Consider the following 25,021-nt stretch of genomic DNA (forward strand, 5'->3'; position numbering starts at 1 on the left):
GGAGGTTTTATATTGATTGAGTAAAAGTTGGATTCAGATGAAAAGCCACACTAGGGGAACTGGGGACTTCCAGACTGACTCCTGGGGGCAGGCAGGCGGGTCAGGGGAGGCCGAACAGACACGACACGTCCTGTGCCATCTGGTCCACGGGCAGCCCACCTCACCCCTGGGCGCAGCAAGATCAGAGAGGGCGAGCACCCCGCCTGCAGTCACACAGCCAGCCACCCGCAGAGCCAGGGGGTACGTGCGTGCAGTGAGCTCAGTCCTGTCCGACTCCTTGTGACCCCATGGACTGTAGCCCGCCAGGCTCCTCCGTCCGTGGGATTTTCTAGGCAAGGATACTGGAGCGGGTTGGCATGTCCTCCTCCAGGGAGCAGAACCAGGAACACCACCCAGATCCCAGGGGCTTTTTCGTGTGTGAATAGTGGTGACTAAGGGGGCCTGCCAGAGCGTTTTGTCAAGTCACTCTCATCCTCATCCTTCCAGAAAATCAGGTCCTGTTTGTTGTTTGCTTTCCCTGGGTGCAGACAAACAGGCCTGCGGCTCCCTGTGCTTCCCTCTCCAGAGCGATGGGGGTAGGGAGTGACGGCAGTGAAGCAGCTACCACCTGCCACAGACTCGGCCCCGGAGGAATGGGCACAGCTGTCCGCGAAAGCATCATGTGTGCCCTACCCGAGTCACGCTGTCTGTCTTCCTGGCAGCCCCTGAGGTTGCTGGCTCCATCCCACAGATGAGAAAACTGAGACCCTCCCCAAGGTCCACCCAAAGCCAGCAAACGGCAGAGCAGAGAGGTGCACAGACCCCAAGTGTGGCTGATGCCACCGTCCATGGTCTGAACCACCTCGTCTGCCTCCCCTCACTGAAACACAGACGGCCCTTCAAGGGCTAGTGATGTTGAAAGTGAAAGTGAAAGCCGCTCAGTTGTGTCCCATTCTTTGCGACCCCATGGACTACACAGTCCATGGAATTCTCTGGAGTGGGTAGTCTTTCTCTTCTCCAGGGGATCTTCCCAACCCAGGGATCGAACCCAGGTCTCCCACACTGCAGTCAGATTCTTTACCCACTGAGCCACCAGGGAAGCCCGAGAATACTGGAGTGGGTAGCCTATCCCTCTTCTAGCAGATCTATCCAGGGACTGAACCCAGGTCTCCTGCACTGCAGGCGGATTCTTTACCAGCTGAGCCACCAGGGAAGCATATGACGTTAGCGGCTCGCTAACATTTCTTGTCACACAGTTTCTGTGAATCCAGGGCTCTTGTGAGGCTGTAGTCGGGGCATCGGCCGGGCTGCGGTCTCCTCTGAAGGTTGCTGGCAAGGGGAAGGATCGCTTCCGAGCTTGCTCATGTGTGAGCCTCCTTTCCACAATGGACAACCTGAAGGTCAGAGAGGCTAAGTGTTTGACTCAAGGAGACACAGCCCGCAGTGTCAGAACAAGGGGAGATTCTCCTGTGCCACACCACCCTGCCTCCTGTGAACAGTGAGTGTGTGAGACACAGCCCGCAGTGTCAGGACAAGGGGAGATTCTGTGCCACGCCACCCTGCCTCCTGTGAACGGTGAGTGTGTGAGACGCAGCCAGCAGTGTCAGAACAAGGGGAGATTCTGTGCCACGCCACCCTGCCTCCTGTGAACGGTGAGTATGTGACACGCGGCCCGCAGTGTCAGAACAAGGGGAGATCCTGTGCCACGCCACCCTGCCTCCTGTGAACGGTGAGTGTGTGAGACGCAGCCAGCAGGGAAGGGTACTTGTGGTCCCCAAGGGAAGGACCCCTGCTCTGTCCTCCCTGGACCTGCTCCATGGATATTGCCCTCCTGAGTCCTGGCTTGGCCGTCTCTTTCCGCATCCCTGCCCTGACCTCACAGATGCAACTCAGGCTGGGAGGGGGTGTCTGTCTGCCCGAGTCTCTTGCTGGGCATCTGGTGGAGCTGGGACTCCAACCATGTCATCATTCTTCCCCATCAACCAGCTGCTCGTCTGGAGAGCAGAGACCACTAATGGCTCCAGCACCTCACCTTGACTTGGTCAGCTGATGACTGGTCACCCTGAAAAGGGCACCAGGCACCAGGCTGGCCATGGGTCCTGCCAGTGGGGTTGGCAGAGCCCCTGGCTGTTTAACTGATGCTCTCCCCTTTCACTAGCTGGGTGATGTTGGGCTCACTCTGTCTCCTCATAGCTCCTTTCTAAGAGGGTGAGACCAGAACACCCACCGACTAGAGCTGCTCTGGTGACCTATGTGCCTGGGGACAGCATCGCCACTGCAAGCCATTAATACGTGCTGTGCAAGCGTGATAAGTCACTCAATCATGTCCAACCCTTTGTGACCCTATGGACTGGGGCCCACAAGCTCCTCTGTCCATGGGATTCAGCAAGAATACTGAAGTGGGTTGCCATTTCCTTCTCCAGGGGATCTTTTCCCCTGATAGAACCCACGTCTCCTGAATTGGCAGGCAGGCTCTTTACCACTGAGCCACCTGATATGCCTTCAGTTCAGTTCAGTTGCTCAGTTGTGTCTGACTCTTTGCAACCCCACTGACTGCAGCACGCCAGGCTTCCCTGTCCATCACCAACTCCTGGAGCTTGCTCAAACTCATGTCGATCGAGTCGGTGACGCCATCCAACCATCTTATTCTCTGTCATCCCCTTCTCCTCCTGCCTTCAATCTTTCCCAGCATCAGGGTCTTTTCTAATAAGTCAGTTCTTCGTATCAGGTGGCCAAAGTATTGGAGTTTCAGCTTCAGCATCAGTCCTTCCAATGAATATTCAGGACTGGTTTCCTTTAGGATGGACTGGTTGGATCTCCTTGCAGTCCAAGGGACTCTCAAGCGTCTTCTCCAGCACCACAGTTCAAAAGTATCAATTTTTCAGCACTCAGCTTTCCTTATTATCCAACTCTCACATCCATACATGACCACTGGAAAAACCGTAGCTTTGACTAGACAGACCTTTGTCAGCCAAGTAGTAGCTCTGCTTTTTAATATCCTGTCTAGGTTGGTTATAACTTTTCTTCCAAGGAGCAAGCATCTTTTAATTTCATGGCTGCAGTCACCATCTACACTGATTTTGGAGCCCCCCAAAATAAAGTCTCTCACTATTTCCATTGCTTCCCTATCTATTTGCCTTGAAGTGATGGGACGAGATACCATGATAGTTGTTTGATTTTTGAGTTTTAAGCCAACTTTTTCACTCTCCTCTTTCACTTTCATCAAGAGGTTCTTTAGCTTCTTCCCTTTCTGCCATAAGGTTGGTGTCATCTGAGTCTCTGAGGTTATTGATATTTCTCAATCTTGATTTCAGCTTGTGCTTCAGCCAGGCCCAGCGTTTCTCATGATGTACTCAGCATATAAGTTAAATAAGCAGGGTGACAATATACAGCCTTGACGTACTCCTTTCCTGATTTGGAACCAGTCTGTTGTTCCATGTCCGATTCTAACTGTTACTTCTTGTCCTGCATACAGGATTCTCAGGAGACAGGTAAGGTGGTCTAATATTCCCATCTCTTTAAGAATTTTCCAAAGTTTGTTGTGATCCACACAGTCAAATGCTTTGACATAGTCAATAAAGCAGATCAGATCAGATCAGTTGCTCAGTCGTGTCTGACTCTTTGCGACCCCATGAATTGCAGCACGCCAGGCTTCCCTGTCCATCACCAACTCCCGGAGTTCACCCAGACTCACGTCCATCGAGTCAGTGATGCCATCCAGCCATCTCATCCTCTGTCGTCCCCTTCTCCTCTTTCCACCAATCCCTCCCAGCATCAGAGTCTTTTCCAATGAGTCAACTCTTCACATGAGGTGGCCAAAGTACTGGAGTTTCAGCTTTAGCATCATTCCTTCCAAAGAAATCCCAGGGCTGATCTCCTTCAGAATGGACTGGTTGGATCTCCTTGCAGTCCAAGGGACTCTCAAGAGTCTTCTCCAACACCACAGTTCAAAAGCATCAATTCTTCGGCGCTCAGCCTTCTTCACAGTCCAACTCTCACATCATACATGACCACAGGAAAAACCATAGCCTTGACTAGACAAACCTTTGTTGGCAAAGTAATGTCTCTGCTTTTGAATATGCTATCTAGGTTGGTCATAACTTTCCTTCCAAAGAGTAACGTCTTTTAATTTCATGGCTGCAGTCACCATCTGTAGTGATTTTGGAGCCCAGAAAAATAAAGTCTGACACTGTTTCCACTGTTTCCCCATCTATTTCCCATGAAGTGATGGGACCGGATGCCATGATCTTCATTTTCTGAATGTTGAGCTTTAAGCCAACTTGTTCACTCTCCTCTTTCACTTTCATCAAGAAGCTTTTTAGTTCCTCTTGTTTTTCTGGAACTCTCTTGCTTTTTCAATGATCCAACGGATGTTGGCAATTTGATCTCTGGTTCCTCTGCCTTTTCTAAATACAGCTTGAAAATCTGGAAGTTCACGGTTCACATACTGTTGAAGTCTGGCTTGGAGAATTTTGAGCATACTTTGCTAGCATGTGAGATGAGTGCAATTGTGCAGTAGTTTGAATATTCTTTGATACATATTACCTGTCAGTAAAATCGCAGAGCTATTGTATGATGAGGAATCGGGGCTTTAACAGGTGGAGAAGACCAGGATGGTGGCAGGTGGTTATAGGAACACAGCCTGGGTGCGCTCCTCCTGAGCCCACTGTAGGGGTCTTAGCCCCTCCGGTCCTAGAGGGGTGACCCATGTGGTGCTTCATGCTCAGTCTTCCACTAGAAGGCAGTGGTGGGCAGGGCTCGCCCCTGGGTTTGGCCTGAATGCGAAGGTGGGGACCCCCAGGGATCTGATCTCACGTGGAAAGGGGAAAGGGAGAAGACCCAGTGGGGAGGGACTTGCTCAAAGCCTCTCAAGGAGAGAATTACTCCCCTTTCCCAGCCTCCCTGGGGCTCACCCACCCCTGCGCCTCTTCACAGTGGGGGTTGGGGGGGCTCCACCAAGAGCAAAATTGGGGGGCGGGGGTCTGAAGGTCCCGAGCCCAGGTCTGCTGAGGACAGTGGTGCCGGAGCCCACCCTCGGGCTCAGAAGCTTGCTCAGGAAGGCCTCCATGTCTGAACGTGCACCCCAAGACACTTTCCTTACCCACTGTACTTTTTCTGATCAGAAAATAGCCATCTTTGATTATAGGCGTGATACACCCTGAAAATAGGGAAAGAGTCTAATGAACACTTAATGGCCCCGACCTCATCACTCTGATGACCACAGAGAACAGTTTTGCCTTCTTCTGACCCATTCTCTTTACTCAAAAGAGCATTTTCAAAACCAGAACTGGGCTCAGCCACCCACGATGTTTTGAAATCCCCTCCTCTGGCCTGGCTTTGCAGGTCGTGCGTGCCAAGTGACTTCAGTCATGTCAACTCTTTGCAACCCCGTGGACTATTACCCACCAGGCTCCTCTCTCCCTGGGATTCTCCAGGCAAGAACACTGGAGTGGGTTGCTGTGCTCTCCTCCAGGGGATCTTCCCAACCCAGAGATCGAACCCAAGTCCCGTTTTTCTCCTGCATTGGCAGGCGAGTTCTTTACTGCTGATCTTCCTTGATAGCTCAGTTGGTAAAGAATCCACCTGCACTGCAGGAGACCCCGGTTCAATTCCTGGGTCAGGAAGATACGCTGGAGAAGGGATAGGGTACCTACTCCAGTATTCTTGGGCTTCCCTGGTGGCTCAGCTGGTACAGAATCTGCCTGCACTGAGGGAGACCTGGGTTCACCCCCTGGATTGGGAAGATCCCCTGGAGAACGGAATGGCTGCCCACCCCAGCACCCCTGGGAAGCCCCCTGGAGAAGGGAAAGGCTGCCCACCCCAGCACCCCTGGGAAGCCCCCTGGAGAAGGGAATGGCTGCCCACCCCAGCGCCCCTGGGAAGCCCTTGCAGGCTACTTTGAGAATATGTTCATGTTGTCAGTGCTGACCCTGCCACCAAGTCAGCTTCCCACTGTCTGTGGTCTGGGATAGGCCCAGCCCTGGAGGGAGCCCCAGGGGACGTCACAGGAGTGTGCTGAGACAGCCCCGTGACCCTGACTCAGGAACCATGTTCATATGGCCTTGTGGTGTTGCCTCAAGCTCCGATTCAGATATAAAGCTGCCTTGCTGTCGCTGGGGTCATGCCTGTTGCCGGCAGTCTCAGGCCCTGCCCCTGTTAGCACATCGCCCTGGCTGCAGGGCATACTGCTTATCCCAGGAGTGAGACCAAGCGCCATCCCTTTGACTCAAGCTTTTGTTTCTCTGCCATGAGTATCTCTGCCTGTCGGGACTCGTTTTCTACAGCCTTCTAGTTTCTTGTAGGTCCTCCTCGCTCAGAAGTGGTCAAGCCTGCCCCTCAGGCCACCGTCCACCCTTCTCTGCGTGGCTTGCCCGGGCGTCTCCAGGCTGGGGAGACTCGCCCAGCTGACGGCCCTGATCCCCCTGACACCCCTCCATCCTGGATTGCCAGGGTGGTCTGGCCCGCCCTTCAGGATCAAGGCTGGTAAAAAAGAAGTTGCACTTGGCTTTCGTTTCTTTAAAGCAAGATTTCCAAAATGGTCTTTAAAAGGTTAAGACAAGAAATCTGGGACATAGGTGGTTTGTTTAAGTGAATTCTGGCCTCCGCAGCACAGTCCCCATGGCAAGATGGTCTGCATTTTTCATGCCTATAATGGAAGCCCTGGGGTTCCTGTACCAGTTCCAAGCCCATCACAGCCAGGTGCAGAGGGACGGATGTGAGGCTGCTGAGGGGGTTCTCAGAGAGGAAAGAGAGGCGTCAGGGCTTCCCACGCGGGCTCATGAGAGAGGAGCAGTGATACCTGCGGTCTGGCAGGTATCTGGCAGAAGCGGAGGCATCCGCTCGGGAACTGTGGTCCCCAGAGGGCTCCCGGCCCAGCCGCTTCCCATTTGCAAATGCGGAAACTTAGTTTCCCCAGAGAGACCTGTGAATTGCCCCACAGCACCCCAGGACTGAAAAATATAGGGCTCCATGGGGTTTCCCTGGTCATCCAATGGTTGGGACTCCATACTTCCAACGCAGGGGGCGCAGGTTCGATCCCTGGTCAGGGAACTAAAAATCCCACAAGCAGTGTGGTGCAGATAAAAAGAAAAGAAAAGACAGGGACCCATGAGAAAACTAGTGGGGTTATGGAGGGGAGGGCAGGGAACAGGTCTCCAGCATTAAAGAACTTCCAGACCTAAGACCTGAGAGGTGGGAAATCACCTGCCTGAGAGGTGGGACCCCAGCTTGGGGACTTGCGGGGGGAGAGTCTGCCCAAGCCACTGGGCTGCTCAGGGCCTTGGTCTCCACTGTGAAAAGGGCCCTGGCCGGGTGCTGGGAATCTAAGCCTGAGCCGGGTGCCTGGTCCCTGCCAGCCCTTGACCTGGGGAAGGGCCCCTGAGGAGGGCGGCCAGGACCTAACTACCTCTCAGCCCTGGATCTGGCCTCCCTGGGGCCAGGGACCGGCACCCTCCCCAGGCCGCTGGATGGGGTCTGTGGGTCAGCCTAGGCCTAGGGCCAAGCCACAGGACGGAGCTTGGGGGCGGGGCAGGGCCACAACTGAGAATTCCAAGGCTCTGAGCTGCTTCCTGGAAATCAAGCAGCCAAGCCGTGGCCTAGGGACAAGGGTCACGGATCAGCACTTGCAGGGCACCAGCCAGGAGCGGGGGGCGCTCCCAGTGCCCTCAGGACAGCGTGTCCTCTACGAGGGTGCAGCGGGCCCTTGGTGAGCAGCTGGGGAACACAGTCCTGTAGGTTCAGACGTCCTGACTTTTCAGAATAGCCAGATACCTGGCTTAGGGTGAATCTCTACTTCGCACTGTTGAAAATGTATCAGAGGTCTTTAAGCCCATCGCCTGTGGACCAAGGGCAGCTGACGCCTGGGGACACTGCCGCAGCGTGGGCCCTGAGGCCAGAGCCCCGGCCTCGGACAGGCCTGACTGGTGAGCCCAAGGAAGCACGGGGGCAGCCGGGTTTCTGGACTGAGGCGACAGCGGCAGGGGCCACAGGGACAGCCGTCAGGTGTCAGCGCAGAGGGTGTGTGGGGGCGAGCTCTGCGCTCTCATCGTGAGTCAAAGCAGAGCACCTCGTACCTCATTCGTCCACTCGCCCATTCACTCGGGCATCCTCAGAGCGGACGGGCACTGAGCGGCCAGCTCCTGTCCAGCCCCACGGCCGGCTCAGGCCCAGCCCTTCCTGCCTGAGCCAGCTCTCCCCCAGGACAGCCCACGGCACCTGCGCGTCAGGTCAGACCCACAGGGTGCCTGATGCAACTGCACATCTGGTGTGTGTGTGTGCACTGTGAGTGTGTGTGTGTGTGTGTTGTGTGGGTGTGTATTGTGTGTGGGTGTATGTGTGTATTGTGTGTATGGGTATGTGTGTGTGTGTATATAGGTGTGGGTGTATGTGTGTGCATGTATGTTATGTATGTGTGTGGGTGTATGTGTGTGTATTGTGTGTATGGGTGTGTGTGTGTATTGTATGTGTGTCTGTATATGTATGATATGGGTGTGTGTGTGTGCATGTGCATGAATGTTATATTTGTGTATGTGTTCTGTGTGTATGCATATTGTGTGTGTTGTGTGTATTGGTGGGTGTGTGTGTGTATTGTGTGTGTGGGTGTATTGTGTGTATGGGGGTGTGTGTGTATGTATATGGGTGTGTGTGCATGGGTGTGTGTGCATGGGTGTGTGTATGGGTACATTGTGTATATGGGTGTATATGTGTGTGTATTGTGTGTGTATGCATATTGTGTATATTGTGTGTATTGGTGTGTGTATGTGTATTGTGTGTGTTGTGTATGTGTGTGTGTATATCTGTGGGCAGGGCTTAGTTTTGAGCCCTCGAAACTTACTAACGCATTTAATTCTCACAAGCACTGATGACTGGGGCTCGTACCTCCCATTCCTCCATTTCAAAGAAAGGAACAGGAGGCACAGAGAGGTTAAGAGTCTTGCCTCAAGTCACACAGTCAGTCCTGGAAGGCCGCCGCCCTGCTGTGGTTCGGGGATCTGAGAAGGGGCAGGGGGGCACGTCTGCCACAGGCCCCCGGTGACTCTGCCCGCCTATTTGGATGTCTGAAGACATATCATTTGGGACAGGGGTGCCCCTTGCCAATGACAGGGCCACCTGGGATTCGTTAATAATCCAGATTTCTAGGCCCTGCCCTGGCAGGTGCTGACCTGGTGGGTCTGGCGTCAAGGAACTGTGAGTTCAAGGCCACCTGGTGCCTGGTTAGAAGCTCGCCTGCGACATGCTCCCTCTGGACGCCTCGGGACCTGCTGCTGGCATGGCCAGGCCCAGCACAGGGGGCCGCTCAGTGGACCTCTGCTGAGCTCCTAGCTACAGAAACCCGGCCCCAGCAAGAGCTGTGAGCAGCCCAGCATCCAAAGGCCCAACCTCCTACCCCTCTGAGGCACGGACACCCAAGAGGTGGCACCTGTCACCTGGTGTCCCCACGTCCCCTGGGTCCGGTCAGGAAGCCAGGTTCCTGCTGTTTGCGCCTGCAGGCAGCTCCTCCCCGCCCGGCTGGGGAATGCTAACCTGGGAATTGCTGACTTCCCCCACCACCGATAAGGAGGAGGAAGGTCATGGAGGAGACCCGGCCCCTTCCTGGCGGGGCGGGCCGGCTACGGGCGCAGCCAATGACCCGGGCTGACAGCCCTGGCCACCTGATCGGAGCCTGGAGGGCCAGCTTGCTGCAAATGTGTGCCTTCCTGCCGGGACAGGCATCACGTGGCCGGGACCATCGCGAGGGGCCAGAACAGGAGCAGAGGCAGGTGTGGGGCCCCAGGAGCCTCCCTCCTTCCCTTCCCCAGTGGGGTAAGTTCCAGACCACCTACAAAGCTGTCCCAGCCCCGTGCGTGAGTGCGGAGGGTCACCTGTCAGGACAGGGGAAGCCAGGGGAGGGTGTGCACGGGCGTGCACCCCAAAACCGTCCTGGCTGGGGAGAGGTGGGGCAGTGTTCAAGCAGCCCTGCGTCCGAGGAGGGGGCCGCAAGCCATGAAGCTGGACCGCATCGAGACAGCAGTAGTGAAGCAGCAGCTGCAGACTCTCCCCGGTGGGGGTGGGGTGGGCCTCTTTATGGGCCTGGAGGCTGCAGCCCCAGAGATTCCCATCTTGGCTGAGCCCCTGGCCTGCAAGTAAGGGACCCACCTCTGAGCCTCAGTTTGCCATCTGCGACATGACAGCATGCGTGTTGGGGCCAGCAGAGTGTCCCTAGGCGGTCAGTGCCTGAGTCCAGCAGCAGTGGCCCTGGAGAGGAGTGGAAGCCTGGGGCTGGAGGGCTCGGGTAGGGGCCAGGTCCCTCACCCTTAAGGCTGTCTGCCCTCCTTGGGGATCAGCCCCGGGGGGTCTCTGCTCCCTCTCTATCCCCTAGCCCCCACCCCAGTCCCCCAGGGGCCAACGTCCCTGCAGCCCTGGGGACAGCCCCTCTGTCAAGGGGGCTTTTGGACAAGGAAGGGTCAGAGGCGGTGAGGGGGGAGCAGCTCTGTCCCCAGGTCCTGGGGTGTACTGCCAACTCTTCGTACAGATGGACTGGTGGTGAGGGGGCAGCTTTGTGGCCCAGGCGAGGCCGTGCACCTCCGACCCTTACGCCCTGTCAGCCTGGCGACCCTTCCTCCTTCCCCCAGGGGGCTGTGGGCGCGGCCCCAGGCAGAGTCTCAGGTGACCCGCGGAGGGGCCTGGCCCAGCGCTGGGTGTCCAGGGTGGGGGATGGGAGGTCGGAGGGTGGAATAACTTGCTAGAGACCACCAGCTCATAGTGGCTGGAACTGGGGTCTCCTCCGAAGGCCTACGTTGGTCTTCCTGGTACCCTGGGGTTGGCAAGGAGAGCCAGGCTCGGCCTCTCTCGCCGTCCTCGTGCAGCTGGGGGAGGCATGGCACAGAGGCGCTCCAAGGCTGGCCCAGGGCCACACAGCAAGTTGGCCTGGGACATGCCCTCCAGGGTCTTTGGCCTTTAATTGTTCTCTCTGTACACTTCCAGGTGGTTCCACCTTACTGGGCCTTTAAAAAAAAATAGATATGATTTTTTTTTAAGAACAGTTTTAGACTTCCAAAACAATTGCAAGTAGAGCACGTGGCGTTCCTGCAGCCCCACGCAGTCTCCGGTGCATTTGTAATGGCTCGTGGACCAGCGTTTGTTCGTTATTACTAAGGAAAGCCCATGCTTCATTCAGCTTCCCTTCGTTTCTACCTAATGTCCCTTTTCTGTTCTAGGACCCCATCCAGGACACCATGGGACAGTCAGTCATCATGTCTCCCAGGGCTCCTGGGCTGGGACGGGTGCCCAGACTTCCCTTGTTTGTTTGTTTAAATTTTATTTTATTGAAGTACAGTTAATGTACAGTGTTGTGTTAATGTCAGCTGTACAGCAAACAAATCAGTCTTATGCATATGTATATACACACACATTCTTTTTCATGTTCCTTTTCGTATGGTTTGTCATAGAATGCTGAAGAGAGTTCCCTGGGCTACACAGTAGGACCTTTTGTTCATCCAGTCTATATATAATAGTTCGCATCTGCTAGCCCCCAGACTCCCACTATATCCTTCCCCATCCCCTTCTCCCCCTTGGCAACCTCAAGATTACTCTCTGTGTCTATGAATCTTTTTCCATTTCATGGGTAAGTTTCTGTCGATATTTAGATCTCACGTGTAAGTGTCTTTCTGACTTACTTCACTGAGTGTGACACTCTCTAGGGTCATCTGCGTCGCTGCAAATGGCATCATCTCATTCTCTTTTATGGTTGAGTCATACCCCATTGGATATATGTGTCATATCTGTCGATAGGCATTTAGGTTGGTTCCACACCTTGGCTCTTGTGAATAGTTGAACTGCTATGAACATAGGAGCGTATGTATCTTTTCTTAAAAGTTTATTTTTGGCTGAGCTGGGTTTCACTGCCGCACGGGCTTTCTCTGGTTGCAGTAAGTGGGAGCCGCTTTCTAACTGTGCTGCATGAGCTTCTCACTGAGGTGGGTTCTCTTGCTGCGGAGCAGGGGGTCTGAGGTGTTCAGGCTCGGTAGTTGTGGCACACGGGCTCGATGGCTCTGCAACACGTGGAATCTTCCCAGATCAGGGATGCAACCCATGCCCCATGCATTGGCAGGCAGATTCCTAACCACTGGGCCAACAAGGAAGTGCATGTCTCTTTGAATTAGAATTTTTTCTGGATACACGCCCCAGTGTGGGATTGCTGGGGCATTTGGTAGTTCTAGGGCTTCCCAGGTAGCGCTGGTGGTTAAAGAGCCTCCCTGACGTGAGTTTGATCCCTGGGTCAGGAATATCCCCTGCAGTAGGAAATGGCAACCCACTCTACTATTCTGGCCTAGAGAATCCCAAGGACAGAGGGGCCTGGTGAGTGTGCATCCATACGGTGGCAAAGACTTAAACACAGCTAAAGTGACCTAGCACAGCATACTGCATGGTACTTCTGTTTTCCCTTTTTAAAGAAAATTCCATACTGTTTTCCATCATGGCTGTACCAACATACATTCCCGCCAACAGTTTAGGACGGTTCCCTTTTCTCCACATCCAATCTAACAAGTTTTTAGTAGGCTTTTTGATGATGGCCATTCTGACTCCAATACTTTGGCCACCTGATGCAAAGAACTGACTCACTGGAAAAGACCCTGATGCTGGGAAAGATTGAAGGCAGGAGGAGAAGGGGATGACAGAGGATGAGATGGTTGGATGGCATCACCGACTCAACGGACATGAGTTTGAGTAAGCTCCAGGAGTTGGCGATGGACAGGGAGGCCTGGCATATTGCATTCCATGGGGTCACAAAGAGTCAGACACGGCTGAGTGACTGAACTGAACTGATTCTGACTGGTGTGAGGTGATACCTCATTGCAGTTTTGAGGTGCGTTTCTCTAATAATTTATGATGCTGAGCATCTTTTCGTGTGCCTGTTGGTCACCTGTATCAGTTCAGGCACCTGTATAGACTTTCCTTATTTTAATTTTTTTGAGGACTTTTGGTTTGGTGCTTTGTAAAATGCCCCTCAATTAAGATTTGTCTGATTCAGTTCAGTCACTCAGTCGTGTCCAGCTCTTTGCGACCCCATGGACTACAGCACATTAGGCCTCCATGTCCATCACCAATTTCCAGAGCTTGCTCAAATTCATGACTATTGAGTAGGTGATGCCATCCAACCCTTTTATCCTCTGTCATACCCTTCTCATCCTGCCTTCAGTCTTTCCCAGCATTAGGGTCTTTTCCAATGAGTCAGTTCTTTACATCAGGTGACCAAAGTATTGGAGTTTCAGCTTCAACATCAGTCCTTCCAGTGAATATTCAGGACTGATTTCCTTTACGATGGACTGGTTGGATCTCCTTGCAGTCCAAGTGACTCTCAAGAGTCTTCTACAGCACCACAGTTCAAAAGCAGCAATTCTTCAGCGTTCAGCTTTCTTTATGGTCCAACTCCCACATCCATATATGACCACTGGAAAACCCATAACTTTGACTAGATGGACCTTGGTTGGCAAAGTAATATCTCTGCTTTTTAATATGCTGTCTAGGTTGGTCAGAGCTTTTATTCCAAGGAGCAAGTGTCTTTTAATTTCATGGTGCTTTGTAGAATGCCTCCACTTAAGATTTGTCTGATTGGACAGAAATCATGGCTTGCATAACTCGGTGAGGCTCTGAGCCACACTGTGTAGGGCCTCCCAAGACAGATGAGTCGTGGTGGAGAGTTCTGACAACACGCTGTCCAGTGGAGAAGGGAACGGCAACCCCTCCAGTATTCTTGCCACAAGACCCCCATGGACAGTATGAAAAAGCAGACGGATATGACAGTGGAAGTTCAGCCCCCTAGGTCAGAAGGTGTTCAATATGCTACTGGGGAAGAACAGAGGGCAATTACTAATAGCTCCAGAAAGAATGAAGCCACTGGGCCAAAGCAGAAACAACACTCAGTTACGATGGGTCTGGTGGTGAAGGTAAAATCTGATGCTGTAAGAACAGTATTGCATAGAAACCTGGAATGAATTAGATCCATGAATCAAGGTAAATTGGACGTGGTCAAGTGGAAGATGGCAAGAGTGAATATCAACATTTTAGGAATCAGTGAACTAAAATGGACTGAAATGGGCAAATTTAACTCAGATGACCATTATATCTACTACAGTGGGCAAGAATCCCTTAGAAGAATGGAGTAGCCATCATAGTCAACAAAACAGTCCAAAATGCAGTACTTGGATGCAACCTCAAAAACGATAGAGTGATCTCCGTTCGTTTCCAAGGCAACCGTTCAGTATCAAGTCTATGCCCCAACCACTGATGCCTGAGAAGCTGACATGGACTAGTTCTATGAAGACCTACAAGGCGTTCTAGAATGAACACCAAAAAACAACTTCCTTTTCATTATAGAGGACTGGAATGCAAAAGTAGAAAGTCAAGAGATACCTGGAATGACAGGCAAGTTTGGCCTTGGAGTACAAAATGAAGCAGGGCAAAGGCTAAGGAAGAGAACACACTGGTCGTAGCAAACACTCTTTGCCAACAACAGAGACGACCCTGCACGTGGACATCGCCAGACGGCCGAGTCAGGTTGACTATATTCTTTGCAGCCGACCATGGGGAAGCGCTATAAGACCAGGAGCAGCCTGGTCCAGGTCATCAGCTCCTTATTGCAGAACTCAGGCTTAAACTGAAGAAAGTGGGGAAAACCTCTAGGCCATGCAGATATGACCGAAATCAAATCCCTTAGGATTTACAGTGGACAGATTCAAGGGGTTAGATCTGGTAGACAGAGTGCCTGAAGAACTGTGCACAGAGGCTCCTAACATTGTGTAGGAGGCAGCAACCAAGACCATCCCGAAGAAAAGGAATGCAAGGAAGCAAAGTGGTGGTCTGAGGAGGCTTTACAAACAGCTGAGGAAAGAAGGGAAGCAAGAGCAAGGGAGAAAGGGAAAGATACACCCAACTTCATGCAGAGTACCAGAGAACAGCAAGGAGAGATGAGAAGGCCTTCTTAAACGAACAATGCAAAAAAATAGAGGATAGCAGCAGAATGAAAAAGACTAGAGATCTCTTCAAGAAAACTGGAGATATCAGGAGAATATTTCATGCCAAGATGGGCATGATAAAGGACAGAAACGGTAAGGACTTAACAGAGGCAGAAGAGTAAGAAGAGATGGAAAGAATACACTGAAGAACTATACAAGAAAGGCCTTAATGAGCAGGATAATCACAGTGGTGTGGTCACTCACCTAGAGCCAGACATCCTGGAGTCTGAAGTCAAGTGGCCTTAGGAAGCATCACTATGAACAAAGCTAGTGGAGGTGATAGAATTTCAGCTGAGCTATTCCAAATCCTAAAAGATAATGTTGTTAAAGTGCTGTACTCAATATGCCAGCAAATTTGGAGAACCCAGCAGCGGTCACAGGACTGGGAAAGGTCAGTTTTCATTCCAATCCCAAAGAAGGGCAATGCCAAAGAATGTTCAAACTACCAGACAATCATGCCCATTTCAAATGCTAGTAAGCTTATGCTCAAAATCCTTCAAGCTAGGCTTCAGCAGTACATGAATCAAGAAATTCCAGATGTTCAAGCTGGATTTAGAAAAGGCAGAGGAACCAGAGATCAAATTGCCAACATTTGTTGGGTCATGGAGAAAGCAAGAGAATTCCAAAAAAAAAACCCACCATCTACCTATGCTTCATTGACTATGCAAAAGCCTTTGTGTGGATCACAACAAACTGGAAAATTCTTCAACAGATGGAAATACCAGACCACCTTACATATCTCCTGAGAAACCTCTTTGTGGATCAAGAAGCAACAGTTAGAACCTTACATGGAACAACCCACTGGTTCAAAATCAAGAAAGGAGTATGACAAGACTGTATATTGTTACCCTATTTATTTAACTTATATCCAGGGTATATCATGTAAAATGCTGGGCTGAATGAATATCAAGCTGAAATCAAGATTGCTGGGAGAAACATCAATAACCTCAGATACGTGTCTGTCACAACGAGCCAGGCTTACCATGCGTCTGTCCTGACCCAGTCCTGGCATCAGCCATTTCTCCAAAGATTCTGTGTGCTGGAGAATGGCTTTAGGAACCAAGGCCTCTTATCTGCACTCTGAGTGTGCTTGTTGGTACTTGTGTCTTTTCTTTTAGATCCTCTCAGCTGACATGTATGTGTATGTAAACCCACGGGATAGATACGCGAGTGTGTGCACACACCCACATCTATAGGTTAGCCGTGCGTGTTGCTGTTCGGTCGCTCAGTCGTGTCCGACTCTTTGCGACCCCATGAACTCTCCTTGTCCTTCAGTATCTCCCGGAGTTTGCTCTGTTTCACGTCCATGGAATTGGTGACGCCATCCAACCATCTCGTCCTCTGTCGTCCCCTTCTCCTCCTGCCCTCAATCTTTCCCCGCATCAGGGTCTTTTCCAGTGAGTCAGCTCTTCACATTAAGTGACCAAAATATTGGAGTTTCAGCTTCAGCATCAGTCCTTCCAAAGAATATCCAGGACTGGTTTCTTTTAGGATGGACTGGTTTGCTCCCCTTATAGTCCGAAGGACTCTTAAGAGTCTTCTCCAACACCACAGTTCAAAAGCATCAATTCTTTGGCTCAGCTTCTTTATGGTCCAACTCTCACATCCATACATGACTACTGGAAAAACCATAGCTTTGACTAGACGGACCTTGTCAGCAAACTGATGTCTCCACTTTTTAATACGCTGTCTAGGTTTGTCATAGCTTTTCTTCCAAGGAGCAAGTGTTTTTTAATATCATGGCTGCAGTCACCATCTGCAGTGATTTTAAAGCCCAAGAAAATAAAATCTGTCACCGTTTCCACTTTTTCTCCTTCTATTTGCCATGAAGTGATGGGACCGGATGCCATGATCTTAGTTTCTTGAATGTTGAGCTTTAAGCCAACTTTTTCACTCTCCTCTTTCACTTTCATCAAGAGGCTCTTTAGTTCCTCTTCATTTTCTGCCATCAGAGTGGTATCACCTGCATATCTGAGGTTATTGATATTTCTACCAGCGATCTTGATTCCAGCTTGTGATTCATCAGCCGCTATAAACTGGTGTGTGTATGTGTATACTAACCTGTCTATGTACATATATCTGTAAGTTTGCCTGTATATACGTGTATTCCAACCTGTGTATACACACACATCTAATGAGTGTTGCTACGTGTAACACATGTATCTCTGTCCAGTGAAATTCAAATTCGCACTGGTGTCTCCATCTCTAAGCCAGCACCCCATGGGTCATTCCAGTTTCCTCTCCTGGGTTTTCTGTAACTCCTGCTCCAACAGTGAGAAACCCGTGTATCACCACCAACCACCATTTACTTAACTGTTGACATTCAGACGGCTGGACACACGTATAGAAGCGTTAAGATTTTGAAACCCAGGCCCCATGCAAAACATGGTGACCAGCTGGAGCCCAGGACACAGAGCTGGGGTCTCTACTTTCAGTCTTCAGCCTGCGCCCATCGCCGGGCTGGTGGGCAGGCACCTCTCCCCTCTGGTCAGTGAGGCTCTTCTTTCATTCACAGTGCAGTTCACAGCTTTGCTGGACTCGGCCTCCATCCTGGGATTCCCGAGTCCCCCTGAATCTGTTTTATTTTCATACATTAAGGTTCACTTTGTGCTATGAAGTTTAAAGTCTTTGGAAAAACGCGCGGCATCAGGTAGCGACCATCACAGGACCACCCTAAAAAGTCCCCAGGGCTTCCCTGCTCAGCCCTCCACGCCGCTGATGTACTGATCCTGCCAGTTTATTCTCACAAAGGCGGGGAATATGAAAATATTCTCACCCCCTTCAGAACACAGAAGGCAGCGCCCGGAGCACTCTGCTTCTCGCGTTCCTCACTTACTGTGGCTCAGAGTTCTTCCCTTGCTGACGCCCTGAGACAGGCTTCACACTGCTCGGTGCCAGTCTAGAGCGTGAATTTTGTGACACCTGGGTCATTTCCAAGGTGTCACTGTTACAGAGCCCCCACTCCCTTGGAGCCCTGCCCTGTCAGAAGCGGACAGTCGTCTGCAGAGTGTTCCCACAGGTGGGGCTTCTGGGCAAAGGGCACTGTGATTTTATAGGAGCTGGCTGGTTGACTGGTAACCCGCCCTCAGCATGGCAAGGCCCTGCCCTCCCCGCAGCCCACCGAGGGTGTGCCAGCAGATTTCAGGGAGGAGCTGGGAGGTGACAGGGCATGTCTTGGGACCCCTTTGTCTTTCTGGTTGGGGGTACTGAGCCTCGTTTTGTATATTTTAAGGACACAGACAAATAGGAACTGTCTGCGTCCATCTGCCCTGTTTCCTGTGGAGTCATTGGTCTCTTCCTCCAGCATGTCAGGTGAGAAGGAAAGAAAAGAAAGTGAAGTCGCTCAGTCATGTCCGACTCTGCGACGCTATGGACTATAGCCCGCCAGGCTCCTCCATCCATGGAATTTTCCAGGCAAGAGTACTGGAGTGGGTTGGCATTTCCTTCTCCAGGGGATCTTCCCGACCCAGGGTTCAAACCTGGGTCTCCCGCATTGCAGGCAGATGCTTTGCCATCTGAGCCATGGGGTCTCAGGTGAGGTTCAGTTAAAACTACCTGCTGGGGAAGGGCAGGGTCTAGCCTGACTCAGAACCAACTCCCACAGCGGATTTTGTTTGTTGAAAATTAAGAGTACAGGAACTGAGATAATCAGCAGACAACCCCAGCTGAAGTTCAGCCTGCAAAAGTACCTGGCCTGTCCTCAGAACTATCAAAGTCATGAAAAACATGGGAAATCTGACAGCTGGTCCCAGCCCAGAGGAGCCTAAAGAGACGAGATGCTGAAGTGCGAGGTCGTGTCCCCAGTGCCCTCCGGGGATAAAATAGGGCACTAAGGAAAGGCCAAGGGACGCTAATGGAGCCTGGACCCCCGCCACGTGTCAGGAGCCACGGCTGGCTCTGAGGCAGGGACCAGGTGGAAGGGGAGACTCGCAGCCGACCCTCAGTGAGGGGTGTGCAGGGAGAAGGTCGGTGCCCGCGGGAGGCAGGGGCAGTGGAAGAAGCAGCTTGTTCCGCTCCTCCTTGTTCTCTCCTGGAACCGGCAGCAATCTGGGAGGGCTCCCAGAGGAGGTGATGGTCAAGCAGGGCTTGGTAGAATATGTAGGAGCCCATCAGGCTGCCACAGGGAAAGGCAGGTATTCTGGGCACGGGAGCAGCTCGAGCCAAGCTCTCCCCATGAGAAATGGCCGAGTGCAGTGACGCACGGACTGCTCCCTTCTTCCTGCTCCCTGACCGGGCGTGGGTGCAGTGGGTGATGATGGGAGACCCCAGGCAGAGGGCGCCCGGCCTCTTCTGGGCCTGCTGTGTCCCTGCATCTCCAGCAGGAATGTGTGTTTCACGTGGCGGGAACCCCCTGGCCTCGCCTGCCTGACCCTTGTGTTTGTGATGAGAATCTAAAACCCAGACTCTGGGGTAGGGGGTCTACTTTGGCAGGAGCCCAAAGGCCTCCTGTCGCAGTCCTTGGGTCGTGAAGAGCTGGACATGACCGAGTGCACACACACAATCAGCCTCCCATGAGCCGAACCCACTGTCCCAGTCCCTGAGCTGCACCGGGCCTCCAGCCCTGAGGGCCTTTGGCCTCTTTGCGGGCCCCGCTGCCCAAACGTGGACGCTGTGACGAGGTCTGTCACCCCCTCCTGTCATTTGGCCCCACTTGTGGGCACCTTCCTTCCCCTTCCTGGTAAGGGACGACAAGCCCTGCTCCTTGCGGCCACCACCCGCCCTCCCTCCTCTCGCCCTGCCCTGCCCTGCCCTGCCCTCTGGCCGTGCTGGGACGTCCACCCGAGCCTCCCTTGCCTGCTCTGACCTATCCTCCAAGGCTGTTCAGGTTGTGGCTGCTCAGTGGTGTCCGACCCTGTGTGACCCTATGGACTGGAGCCTGCCAGGCTCCTCTGTCCATGAGGATTCTCCAGGCAAGAACACTGGAGTGAGTCACCATTTCCTCCTCCAGGGGATCTTCCCACCCCAGGGATGGGAACTGTGTCTCGTGCGGCTCCTGTTTCGGCAGGTAGGTTTTTTTTTTACCACTGCGCCACCTGGGGAGCCCCGAGTGTTGGTGACTAGCTGTGTCTGACTCTGTGTGACCCATGGATTGGGCCCAGCAGGCTCCTCTGCCCCTTTAATTCTCCAGGCAAGAATACTGGAGTAGGTTGCCATTCTCTTCTCCAGGGGATCTTCCTGACCTAGGGATCGAACCAGGTCTCTTGCATTGCCCATGGACTCTTTATAGTCTGAGCCACTAGGAAAGCCAAGTCAGGTCAGTCGCTCAGTCGTGTCTGACTCTTTGCGACCCCATGGACTGCAGCACACCAGGCTTCCCTGTCCATCAGCAATTTCCAGAGCTTGCTCAAACTCATGTCCATCGAGTCAGTGATGCCATCCAACCATCTCATCCTCTGTCGTCCCCTTCTCCTCCTACCTTCAATCTTTTCAAGCATCAGGGTCTTTTCCAATGAGTCAACTCTTTGCATCAGGAAGCCAAAGTACTGGAGTTTCAGCTTTAGCATCAGTCTTTCCAATGAATATTCAGGGTTAATTTCCTTTAGGATGGACTGGTTGGATCTTCTTGCAGTCCAAGGGGCTTTCAAGAGCCTTCTCCAATGACACAGTTCAAAAGCATTAATTCTTTGGCACTCAGCCTTCTTTTTGGTCCAACTCTCACATCCATACATGACTAATGGAAAAACTGTAGATTTGACTAGACAGACCTTTGTCAGAAAAGTATGGTCTCTGCTTTTTAATGTGCTGTCTAGGTTGGTCATAGCTTTGCTTCCAGTGAGCAAGCATCTTTTAATTTCATGGCTCCAGTCGCCATTTGCAATGGTTTTGGAGCTCCAAAAAATAAAGTCTGTCACTGTTTCCATTGTTTCCCCATCCGTTTGCCATGAAGTGATGGGATTGGATGCCATGCTCTTCGTTTTTTGAATGTTGAGTTTTAAGCCAGCTTTTTCACTCTCCTCTTTCACCTTCATCAAGAGGCTCTTTAGTTCTTCTTTGCTTTCTGCCATAAGCATGGTGTCATCTGCCTACCAAGGGAAGCCAAGCCCCTAAGCCAATGTCACCGTCTCCAGGAAGCCTTTCCTGACTACCAAGCGGAGTTGATCTCTTCACCTTTGCCACCCTTCCCCACCCATGTACATCCTCAATTTGGGTTTGTCTGAAGTTTTTCTCATGGTAATACTGGGGTCATGGGTTTGGGGGAGGAAGGCCACAGAGGTAGAATGCCCATTTCAGTCCGTCCTGGCAAGGGAGCCTGATGTTGACATGACCTGTCACTGCTGAAGTCGGCCTCGATCCCCCAGCCCAGGTCGTGCTTGTCAGGCTTTGTCCCTGTGAAATTACCCTTCTCTTCCATTTCCATGAAGTGCTCCCCAGAAGGAAGTCACCTGCCCAGTCACCCCTGAGGACTGGGAAGGGAGATGCCCCTCCTGGCGGGGTGGAGCAGCCACATAAATCACTTGGAACTCTGCGACGTGGGAGATTCAGCTCTTTCTCCTCCATTTACTTAGGCAATCTTTGATTTATATTGGTATGGACTTAGAGACATTCCTTGTATTGCTGTTGTTGTTCAGTCGTCCAGTCGTGCCCAAGTCTTTGCAACCCCATGGACTGAAGCCCACCAGGCTTTTATAACTGGGGTTATCAGCCAATACCAACTTTATTTTGTTCCTTAGATGGTCCCAGCTTTGGCCGTTGTGAGCTCTTGTCCGGACCCTGCCCCACTGGCCTTGGTGATAACCATCAGTCTCTTTTATGGGCCCCTTCTGTGTCTCCTTTGTGGGCCCCTCCCTGCGTCTCTTTGACTTGGTCCCGTCATCGTGGGGACCCGTAGATCTAGCAACTATCCACCCATCTGTCGTCTATCTATCTATCTATCTCACTTCCTGCTTTCTGGGCCTATAAGATGTCCCAGGCTTGCTTACATTTCCCGCCAGGGAATGTGCTTCACATGCTAAGGCCTGGCTTGGAGCCCCTCCTCCAGGCAGCCTCCCTGGCTGTCTCTGGGCAGCTTGAGGGCTGTTTGGTGGCCCTGGCCTCCCTGCTCGTCCTCTGTCACGGTCCCTGTTTCCTTGGCTGTCTTTACCACTAGGCTGAGAGCTCCTGCAGACAGGGCCATCTGATTCACCCATCCACCAGGTCCCCAGTGCCCAGCACTGGGCTGGGCACAGGGTGGGGCCGGGCAGTGCTGCCAGCGGCCAGACCCTGCCCCCACTGGCTCTGATGATGATCATCACTCTCCTTTGTAGGCCCCCCTTCCCCACACCAGGCAGGTGCTGGGCCCCAGGCCAGGGCGGACAACGGAGGCCAGAGAAGTGGACTCACCCAGCTCCTACCTGGATGGAACCTGTGCTGTTCACCTAGCTCGTAGCATGCAGGGTCAGTGCAGCACTAACAGGGCTGGTGTGTGAGGGGCTGGGACCACAGAGCTGCCCTCTGTGAAGGCAGAAGAGCTCTGTGTGCGAGGTAGGTGGAGGCTGTGCCCACCTGCACGGTGAGGGGACACCCTGGGCTCCCACCTGGATTGGCACCAAATCAGTGGGTGCTCCGATCACTCCTCCCCACCATGCGGCCTGCGAAACCTGCAGCTGGGTGGCTCGATGTATGAAGGCTGCAGATGTGGGCATCCACCTGCCACAGGCTGCTGCTCAGAGCCTGCAGTGGCCCCGTGGATAAGACCTGAGTGAGTCCCTCCCACCCAGCTGCCCCTGGAGAGCCAGGAAGAAAGTGGGCACCTGGAAATGGGCAGGAGATAGGGGTCAGTGTCCTGCAGGGCTTTGCCTGATCAGAAGTGGTAGCTTGGGGGGCTGCCCCTTCTGCATGTCTGGGACGGGCAGGCCCTCCGCACACAGCTCCTGTTCAGGCACCAATTTGTTAGTCATTCAACAAACGGTTGCAGGTTGCCTAGACAGAAACCTTGAGGATCCTGAGTGTTAATCTGGTGGCACCTGGTTTCAGCCCAAAGGTGCTTGGGGCCATCAGGGCTGGGGAAGGGCTGGCTTGTCCATGTCAGGCAATGCAGGAGGGAGACTCGGAGACAGACGGGCGTCAGTGTCAGCACCAGGATGAGCAGGTGCAAACGCAAAGGACATGGGGGTCACAGCGGGCTCAGGGAGCCCAAGGACCCCAACTGTTTGGAGAACAGGGCAGCTTGTACGTGACAGGTCCGGGGAAACTGAAGGACCAGATGTCAAGTGGCTGGTTGTTCCGCTACTGAGATATGGGGGGAAGGAGGGGTGGGTGGTGGGCCATGAGGCACTTGTCCAGTCCCACAGAGAGGAAGGCCTGGCTCCGCCCTCAGGGCTGAGTGGCACCTGGACCATCTGAGTTGGGTAGATGGCTCTGAAGTCCTCTATGTTCGTGCTCACACCTAAGGGCCAGTGCAGACAGAGCAGAGTGGAGGGTGAGCGGGAGGAGGGTGTGGTCAGCTGGGCAGAGAGTGGTCGCTGAGGGGCCGGTGAGTTGCAGGTGGGGACAAAGCCGTTGGACTTAGTATCCTGGAAAGTGCTGGCAGCCTGGATGAGGGGAATGGGGAGTTGGCCAGGCCAGGCTCAGGAGGGAAAGCAGAGCTGGCTGGGGTGGGGGGCTCTGGAGGTTTTGCTGGGAAGGGAGAGGAGATGGGAAGCGGCCAAACGAATGAAATGGGGGCTGAACCCCCGCCCCCCACCGAGGTGGCATCACCCACCTGCATTTCAGGCACAGCTGAGAGTGACTCTCAGGGGAGTCCTGCAAAAATTCCCCCCGAGCCCTCCTGCCCTGCTCGGCCTGCCGTGAATGATCTGTGCCCTGTTTCCACGAGGGGTCTTGGCTGGGAGGACCCTTGCCCTCCGGGGAGGCCTCTCTAAATTGTGTGCTGCGGCTGGGTTAATGTTTGCTTAGCCAAGTTCAAGATCCATCCCCTGGTGCCTGGGCTGGCAGGAGGTCCAGGTTTCCAGGGGTTGCTGCACCCTGCTTCAGGAATACCAGTGCTCTGGACCTTGTGAGGGCCTGTGGGATCTGGGTATCCCTGGGGTCTCATTTATCCCTGAGCGAGCTCCCCAGGCTCCTGGGGAAATGGCAGCAGAGAAGCCCTCGCCATGCATCGCAGTCTGGGGCCTCTGACTCCTGTCGCCTCCAGGGACCCACCTCCCAACCCCCACCACCACTCAGGGGCCACACGGTCCAGGGGAGTGGGGCGAGCCTGTCCTCCGACGGGAGGGACCTCAGAGACCCGGCCACTGCCAGCCTTGTGGCCTCTCAGAACCTCGTCCCTCATTTTTTTAAAAAGTCATTTTATTTATTTATTTATGGCTGTGCTGGGTCTTCATTGCTATGGGCTTTTCTCTACACTGTGGTGCAAGGGCCCTTATTGTAGTGGTTTCTTCTGCCGTGGAGCACGGGCTCTAGAGCACGTGTGCCCAGTCACTGCGTCACGTGGGCTCAGCTGTCTTATGTGAGCTCAGTAGTTGTGTCTCATGGGGTCAGTAGTTTTGTCACATGGGCTCTGTAGTTGCTGCTCTAGCACACAGGCTCAGCAGTCGTGGTTCCCGGGCTCTGGAGCACAGACTCAATAGTCGTGGCTCCCGGGCTCTAGAGCACAGACTCAATAGTCATGGCTCCTAGGCTCTGGAGCACAGACTGAGCAGTCGTGGTTCCCGGGCTCTGGAGCACAGACTCAATAGTCGTGGCTCCGGGACTCTAGAGCACAGGCTCAGCAGTCGTGTCTCCTGGGCTCTAGAGCACAGGCTCAGTAGCTGTGTTTCCCGGGCTCTAGAGCGCAGGCTCAGCAGTCGTGGCTCCCGACTCTGGAGCGCAGGCTCAGCAGTCGTGGCTCCCGACTCTGGAGCGCAGGCTCAGCAGTCATGGCTCCCGACTCTGGAGCGCAGGCTCAGCAGTCGTGGCTCCCGACTCTGGAGCGCAGGCTCAGCAGTCGTGGCGCACGGGCTTAGTTGCTTTGCAGTAAGTGGGATCTTCCCAGACCAGGGATGGAGCCCACATCTCCTGCACTGGCAGGCAGATTCTTTACCACTGAGCCACCAGGAAGGCCCCTTATCCCTCCTTTTTAAAGGAAGGGG

At 53.2% G+C, this 25,021-nt stretch overlaps 1 protein-coding gene across 1 annotated transcript in view; it reads left to right on the top strand.

Moving 5' to 3' along the window:
* Positions 1–9,683: 9,683 nt before the first annotated feature.
* SH3TC1 (SH3 domain and tetratricopeptide repeats 1) overlaps positions 9,684–25,021 on the top strand; it is a 62,164-nt gene continuing 46,826 nt past the window's right edge. Inside the window, exon 1 of the mRNA XM_059887834.1 lies at positions 9,684–9,780. The gene's annotated coding sequence lies outside the window, so the exon portion shown is untranslated. The remainder of the gene's footprint in view (positions 9,781–25,021) is intronic.

The sequence above is a fragment of the Bos taurus genome, chromosome 6, assembly GCF_002263795.3.
Source record: "Bos taurus isolate L1 Dominette 01449 registration number 42190680 breed Hereford chromosome 6, ARS-UCD2.0, whole genome shotgun sequence".
Lineage (NCBI taxonomy): Eukaryota > Metazoa > Chordata > Mammalia > Artiodactyla > Bovidae > Bos > Bos taurus.